Genomic DNA, 8359 nt, shown 5'->3' with positions numbered 1-8359 from the left:
GGGCTTGGAGAAAGTAAGAAAAAGGGAGAGGGTAACAGAAAGAGGGGGAGAGAGAGAGAGAGAGAGAGAGAGAGAGAGAGAGAGAGAGAGAGAGAGAGAGAGAGAGAGAGAGAGAGAGAGACACAGAGAGAGAGAGAGAGACAGAGAGAGAGAGATAGAGAGAGAGAGACAGATACAGAGAGATGAAGCAGTGGGTGGTTTAGATGTGTGGTTGTCATCACAGCAGAAGTGCTGCCCAAGCTGTGAGCCGAGCGAAGCGAAGCACAGAGCAGCCCCAGCCAGCCTACCCCTCAGCCAATATATCCTGCCTGCCTGCCTGTCTGTCTACCCCTCAGCCTATCCTGCCTGTCTGTCTGTCTACCCCTCAGCCTATCCTGCCTGTCTGCCTTTCTACCCCTCAGCCTGCCTGCCTGTCTGTCTGCCTCAGCATGTCTGTCTGTATTCCTCACCTCCCTGCCTGCCTGCCTGCATGTCTGCCTGCCTGCTCCTCAGCCTGACTGTCTGTCTGCCTTCCTCACCTGCCTGCCCATCTGCACGGCTGCCTGGCTGCATACTGTACATGGCTACCTGGCCTGCCTTCCTGCCCAACTGCAGTATCTGCCTGCCTGTTTGCATGTCTGCCTTGCTTGCCTGCCTGTTTGCATGTCTGCCTCGCTTCCCTGCCTGCTTGCCTGTCTGTCTGCTTTGCTTGCCTGCCTGCTTGCCTGTCTGCCAGAGTTCCTGCTTGCCTGCCTCCCAGAGTGCCTGCCTCCCTGTCTCCCTCACCTGCCTGCCTCCCTGAGTGCCTGCCTCCCTGTCTCCCTCACCTGCCTGCCTCCCTGAGTGCATGCCTCCCTGTCTCCCTCACGTGCCTGCCTTCTTGCCTGTCTGTCCGTCTGCCTCTCTGTTCACCTGCTTGCCTATATGTCTGTCTGCCCGCCGGCCCGCCTGCCTCTCTGTCTGACTTCTTGCCTGTCTGCCTTCCTGAGTTCCTGCCTCTCTGCCCGCTCACACTCTCGCTCACTCCTGCTCTCCTGCCCTTCTGTAGTTCTGTAGTTGCTCTGCGCATATTTTAGTGTGTGTGTGTGTGTGTGTGTGTGTGTGTGTGTGTGTGTGTGTGTGTGTGTGTGTGTGTGTGTGTGTGTGTGTGTGTGTGTGTGTGTGTGTGTGTTTGTGTGTGTGTGTGAGAGAGAGAGAGAGAGAGAGAGAGAGAGAGAGAGAGAGAGAGAGAGAGAGAGAGAGAGAGAGAGAGAGAGAGAGTTGAGTGAGTGAGAGAGAGAGTTTAGTGAGTGAGTGAGTGAGTGAGCGAGCGAGCAAGTGCTCACAGTCAACCAAGAAGTCCTGTGTCAGGGACAGGATGTTCATGTGACTGTTGTGTGTGTGTGTGTGTGTGTGTGTGTGTGTGTGTGTGTGTGTGTGTGTGTGTCTATAAGTGTGTGTGTGCGTGTTGTGTGTGTGTGCGTGTGTGCGTGTGTGTGTGTATGCGTGTGTGTGTGCGTGTGTGTCTGTGTCTGTGTATGCGTGTGTGTGTGTGTGCGTGTGTCTATGCAGGGGCGTGAGTGTGTGGGCGGGCGTCACTCCTTTATGTGGGTTTGGGTGTGGGTTTGATTATAGGCTACAGTGCCAAGAGAACTCACTGCACTCCTCTCTCTCTCTCTCTCTCTCTCTCACACACACACACACACACACACACACACACACACACACACACACAAACACAAACAACAAGCCAACGCACAGCAGATGTGTGGAGCACTCAGCCAGCTGATATGAGGCATACCAGCACTCCTGTGTGAGCACGCCGCTTCGCTTGGCCCCTCTGACACACACACACACACACACTGGTGGCCACACACACGTGACGCACACACACACATTCTCGCTCTCACTAGCTGTCGCTCTCTCACACACACACACCCACGCAGACACACCCATACACGGTTCTATAAAGATTGCCTCACATGCACATGTTCTCTCTCTCTCTCTCTCTCTCTCTCTCTCTCTCTCTCTCTCTCTCTCTCTCTCTCTCTCTCTCTCTCTCTCTCCCTATCTCTGCCTCTCCCCCTCTTTCTGTTACCCTCTCCCTTTTTCTTACTTACTTACTTACTCTCACACACACACACACACACACACACACACACACACACACACACACACACACACACACACACACACACACACACACACACACACACACACACACACACACACACACAAATGCGTGTCCACTGTCCAACTGAAAGGAGTCATTTGAGTGCAAGGTGAGTGAGCGTGACTAATGGGCACATGACTAACCCTACAGTACGGTGATGAGCCACCCACCCACACTACGCTACACTACGCTATACCCCGTAGCTGCCTCCGCCTCTGCCTTGCCTTGCCCAGTCTCATCCCCACCACACCTGCCCTGGCTTGGCACCCGCCCCCTCGCCCACCCACCCTACCCGCAATGGCCTTCAGCTCTTTGGGGAATTCATTGGCCAATGACATTCATCTTCTTTTTTGACCACAATCACTCACTCAATGTCATTCAGCTTATAGGTGACCTAGTCATACAATGGTAGTATCATCCTAACCCAGCCGCCCGTCCTGGCCTTGGTATGACCACGGCGCCCCCTTGCCCACCCACTCACAGTGCACTAGCCTTCAACTGCTCTTTGAGGAATTCATTGGCCAACGGCATTCAATTTCTTTTGGCCATAGCAACTCACCCAAAGCCATCCATTCAGCTCTTTGCCAAAATGTCTTTCATCGTGTAGTCATCATCCAATGCCATTTCATCCGTAACTACTCAGACAGTGTCTTTTAGTTTAAACTTGTCAGCCAATGGCCACCTGTTTCGGAACTAACTAGTCATTCCATGGCCTGTAGCTGTTTGGGGAATTCATCAATCAGTGTTTTTTCTTCTCTGCTAAACTGACACAGCCAATGGCATTCACCTTATGGTAGAAATAATCTATAGTAATTTTTCCAATGGTATTCACTTCTGGAACTAACTGCTCAGCCAGCATTCAACTTATAGGGACACTCGTCAACCAATGGGCAGCCTTACTAGTACTACCTAATCATCCATTGGCTTTCCGTTCTGGACCCAGATACGTGTACCTAGCTAATGACTCAAGTTATGACTTGTAGCTCCCTATAAAAGGTTCACACATTTTGTACTTTGTTCCTTATATTGGTTAGTGCTGACTGCCTACTACCCTCATAAAGTCAAAGTTATGCACAAGGAATGTTGTAGGATTCTAGTTTTAGTTTCCAGTGTGGCTCACTGCTCATCACATAGTCAGAGTTGTTACAAATGCATATTCAGTAGTCGAGCGACAGCCCACGACATAGGGGGAAAAAAAACGCTATGCCCAGTGGTTAATGTTTATGCGCATACCTGCCAAAGTTGAGTAAAGTTTTTTGCACCCACGCCAGATGGGATGAGCAGTGGAGAGCCACTGCATAACCATATTACAGTTTTTCATAGGGCCCAACATGTCCATCTGTAGCCAAACTACTCAAAATAGTCATGTATAACATTTGCTCACTGGGATCTTTAGGGCTACTAAATGGACCTGATATCTGACTATACTCCTAGGTGACTTGGCAAGCGAAAACCAGGGATTACAAAATATTATAGTTTTGTTGGGCAAAGTGTTCATACATAGAACGATGGATATAAAGACATTGACTATAAGAGCTTTCAAAAATTATATCAGACACTACTGTAAAATAGAATGTGTAATGGCTAATGAGACAGGAATGGTGAGCTATGCAAATAGATGGTTAGAATTAAAAGATGGCGAACGGTGGCCTTAGGGTCTTTTTTGTTGTTGTTTTTTTTCTTTTTCGTTCTTACTATCTCTTATTTAATGTGATACTTCTCATTGCATTAGGATAACATGCAAACTGTAACTTCATCCCCGGGGGAGGGTGGGTGGGTATATGAGGGTGGTGGGTGGGTCGTATATGAGGGTGGTGGGTGGGCACTTAATATACGGTCTGACATTTTTGGGGGACCTCAGATTTGAATATTTTGTTTCCTTCTTATTTTTTTTCTTTTCCTTTTTTGATGTTAAACCCATTTTTGTTTATTGTATTGTTTTATTAAAAAAGAAAGGAATAAGAAAAGACGTTTAAAAGAAAGAAGAAAAAAGAAAGAAAGACAAGTAAAAAAAATTAGGTCCCCCATAAGGGTGGTGGTGGTTGGGTTTAGGAAAAAAAAAATGGACCTGATGTCTTCTCAACAGGCCGGCCAACTGTGAGGGACACACATGTCAGCTCTCCCAGGCCCAGGGGGATTTTGAATTGAGAGCGCATTACCTTTTATGCTTTGAAGGTAGGGAGGGGGAGTTCAGGCAGTTCTGTCTGCCAATAATGGTCTACTCTTCAAGCTGCTCCTAGATCAGAAGCTAGGGTTAAGGAAGTTTGACATCCGCTGGTTAGGACAATGATAATCGCCTACTGGTGACTCACTTCAACGACGCAGCACACACAGAGAAAAATAGAGGTACACAGGAGGTACAATACTGCATCTATAGGTACAAAATGGTTCCTTTCAGTTTTCTGTACCTCAAAGGGTACTGGACAGACCCCTTAAGATACCCTATTGTACTTCAGAGGGTACATGCATCAGTAGAGGACACATTTGTACCCGGGGGTACACACACCAGTTGTTGGATACATGTCAGTTTAATGAAAGGGGGCGGGACTCTGACGCTCAACGTCAAGTACGTCTACTTGTAAAAAAAAATCTTGGACCACGTCCGCCATGGTGCCGAGAAGACAGTTGAGATGTTGGTGAATTTCAAGCTCTTTGTGAGGTAAGTTCATTTATTTTCGATGTTTCATTCATAATTTTAAGACAATGCTAAATGTAGGCCTACATTGAATAACGAATTTGGCATCAGACCAAACCTCTACTAGCATGCTGTTCTGAAAGGCCACTACTGTATAACTATGCTAACTTTGCCAGAGGTTATTTCACAACTTACTCACTTGGAAACCTCTAACTTTTGTTAGAAATGAGCTCCTTTACAATATATATTTGCTCTGAAGTAGCTATAAAACTTGTCCAGTTGTGCCAAACAGCCATGCCAGAGTCAAGAAGTAGCTAAAAGTCCGCTAGCAACATCTAGCTAAAATGGGTAATATCTGGTCCGCTAGCAAAGTTAGCTAAAGTCTAACGGATGTTTGAAGTAGCCTGAGGTATTATTCATAACTGATTATTGGTTTCTTGTTAGAAACAAACTCATTTTGAATATAATTTTGCTCTGAAGTAAGCTTAGATACAACATGTCCAGTTCATATTGTAGGCTTAGCGCCAAGGCAAAACAGTCATGCCAGAATGAAGAGCTAGCTTAATGTCCGCTAGCAACATTAGCTAGCTAAACGGTTAATTCATGTTCACTTTGATGAGGGATGTTTGAAATAGCCTGAGGTAGGTATTATCTATTGTTGTTGGTTTTTGGTTATTAGTAGAAACGAACTCCTTTTGAGTATAATAAAGGAGTGTATAGCTAAAGTCTGAGTATAGCTAAAGTATTTTAGCTAAGAAGTCTGAAGGAGCCATATGCCTGCCTTTTCTTGTGAGAAACGAACCCATACACTTAATCTGAAGTATGTTTTAACACCTGTGCCTTTCCCTGTTCGTGGTGTAAATGAAGTGGGCAAAGAAACACATACTGAACTTGTAATTGTGCACACAGTGTGCTGTTTTGTCCCATTCTTTAATGCCTACAATTCTGTGCCTCTTCTCTGAGGAGAAATCACTGTCAGAGCCATAAGATCGTGTTTGCACTTCTTTAAATAGACATTCACTTTACCAGATTTCTCTTGAAATAGTGAACACACAGATGTGTAGGCTGCTTAATTCTTGGCTTTATGAAAGATGCTTAATTTGTCTATGGTTGCTGCAATGAATATTTAGATTTCTTTGCGCATCCTTTTTGGATCTATTAGTAGGTGGTTTAGAGGTCTTAACAAGTAGGCTGCATCAGATTTGATTTCAAGTGATGAGTAAAATATCCAGACAGATAATCTGCTCTTTTGCCCTCCAGCTTTGCACACTGTTATGAATTCTTTCAGCCAGTGGGGGTCAATCCGTTTGAGAAAATGTTCAATGATTAAAAAAACAAAACAAAAAAAACATTTTATATGTATAGAAATGTATCTCATGGATGTTTCATATTGTAGGCCTATTGTAAAATCATGGTGGCGTTATCATTTTTCATACTTTATTATCTTGTAATAATTAGGCCTTGTAGAGACTTTTAGATGCATACTCATGTTCATGTTTTGTGCTGTCATGCTTTGCAGTTGACTGAGAAGATTGCTGAAGGATCTTACATGGAAGCTGGCTGATTATATTGAGTGATTCCTTTGGTGTGGTGTACCTCAGAGAAATAAACACTGTGGTAACAGGTGAGTTTTAAGTTAATAAATTCACACAAAGCCAATCCATGTATTTTTGAAATGTCATATTTCTAACATGCTATGCATTTCATGCTGACAATAGGAGATGCATACTAATGTTGTGTGTTATTTATATTTTTTATATTAATGCAGCTGAGAAGATGACCAAGATATCCTTATGGCTGGATGGTAGCTCTCTGGTCGTTCTTGAGCCCCCTTGATGGACCATGTCTGCAAATGCTTTGACGGAATTTCTAAAGGTTAGCAACCATTCACAAATTTACACCTCATGTATGTGTTTCAAATGCCAAATGTCTTAACAGTTTGAATCACACACTGTTAATCAGAGATGCATCCTGTTTATGTTGTGTGTTTTTTTGAGAGGATGGTTAAGGAATGATGGCAGCTGCCTGGTTACAGTACATTGATCCCCTTAGTAGCACCATGTCTAAAAATGCTGAGAAAAATCAGCATGTAAGCAAATATTAACGAATCTGCACCAAAATGCGTGTTTCAAATATCTACTCTCTAACAGTCTGAATAACACATTCAAACATGACATGACCAACTGTTATGTGCCCGGAGTGGCAGTTTACAAACTCACCCTTGATGCCTTCTGCTGTTAGGCCAATGACATTGTGACAAAGCACACAAGTGAACACTGCACACAATGACATTGCATTCACCACATTGCTGTTTCACAGAAGATATTGATATTTTTTAAGATTACAAGTATCCTTTGTCCAAGTCCCACCACCCTTGCATTACAGTAGCTTGGATTCGCGTTGTCAAAAACTGTCAGACCTCTTGTGCTATGATGATTGGTCAATCAACACTCTAGGCCGGGCGTTAGCCAGAGGTCAATTCTATATGTGTTCATGCAGTTTTGATGCCCTCCATGATTGTCTACAATATAATGTAAATAGCTGTGTGTGTCCAAGCTTTTGGCCTATAATCTTAGTTGTTAATATATTATTGTTTGTATGTGTCCCCACCCCAGGCCATTGACACCAGAGCTGGAATTATCCTCCTGCCAAGACTATTCCAGGAGAAGGCCGAGAACCTGATTTTATGGGAGAGGTAAACACGAGCTGAATATTTAACATTTTTCAAATGATTTTAGTTTGGTTTAATTGTATGAATTGCATTTGATTTAATTGCATCATTTTTCATTTACAATCTGTCATGTAGGGCGAGCCAAACACCCCTTACCCAACTATCAGCATGAAGGCACAGGACTGGAGAGCTACGATTGCCGGGAATGCTGAAAGTATCGTTGTAGTTGACAGGCTTCGAGTGTGTTCCCTGATTGGTGTTGAAGAGGCATTCATCGCGACATTTTGTATGTATTTTGTTTACAACATGGACCAACAGAACCTTTACACAAATGGATTAAGCACATTGGACTTTTACATGCCCATGAACCTGATTTCAGCATCACATGTGGACTGAAACTGTGAATCGTCTTTTTCAAAGTACCATTCCTTCAGCGTGTTTACAGGCAACACACAAGCAGCCTTTTCCTTTATTTTCAGAATTCATGCTGCCCGTTCACTAATGTCACCTTTTTCATGAATACTTACCGCCAGCATTCATTATCAAGTATTCATCAAGTATTCATTATATCTGGAAAAATTGCACTTTTCATACATGAAAAGGGGGATCTTCTCCATGGTCCGCCATTTTGAATTTCCAGAAATAGCCATTTTTAGCTGCAAAAATGACTCTACTTGGACCATACTGGAAACTATTTGTTTATTACTTTGTAAACTTCCATGTAAAGATCAAATTTGGCAAAAGGCAGCCCAGTTTCAATGAGCAGCATAGTTGCAGTACCTTTTTTGACCATTTCCTGCACAGTGTCCCTTTAAGCCAAGATGATTTAGATGAGTAAACAGAAATGTCCAAAAAGTTACATTGTCTTTATGTAGTAGGCATCAATTCATAGCCTGGTTCTCACCAAACATTGCCTGTGTAG

At 44.0% G+C, this 8359-nt stretch overlaps 1 long non-coding RNA gene across 1 annotated transcript; it reads left to right on the top strand.

Moving 5' to 3' along the window:
- Positions 1-6542: 6542 nt before the first annotated feature.
- LOC134450364 (uncharacterized) lies at positions 6543-7947 on the top strand. Its single transcript, XR_010035078.1, has 3 exons — positions 6543-6641; positions 7382-7461; positions 7573-7947. It is a non-coding gene; the product is annotated as an uncharacterized LOC134450364 (long non-coding RNA).
- Positions 7948-8359: the final 412 nt, after the last annotated feature.

The sequence above is a fragment of the Engraulis encrasicolus genome, chromosome 6 (assembly GCF_034702125.1).
Source record: "Engraulis encrasicolus isolate BLACKSEA-1 chromosome 6, IST_EnEncr_1.0, whole genome shotgun sequence".
Lineage (NCBI taxonomy): Eukaryota > Metazoa > Chordata > Actinopteri > Clupeiformes > Engraulidae > Engraulis > Engraulis encrasicolus.
The sequence above is the reverse complement of the archived record's forward strand: the minus strand, read 5'-3'. Positions and strand labels throughout refer to the sequence as shown.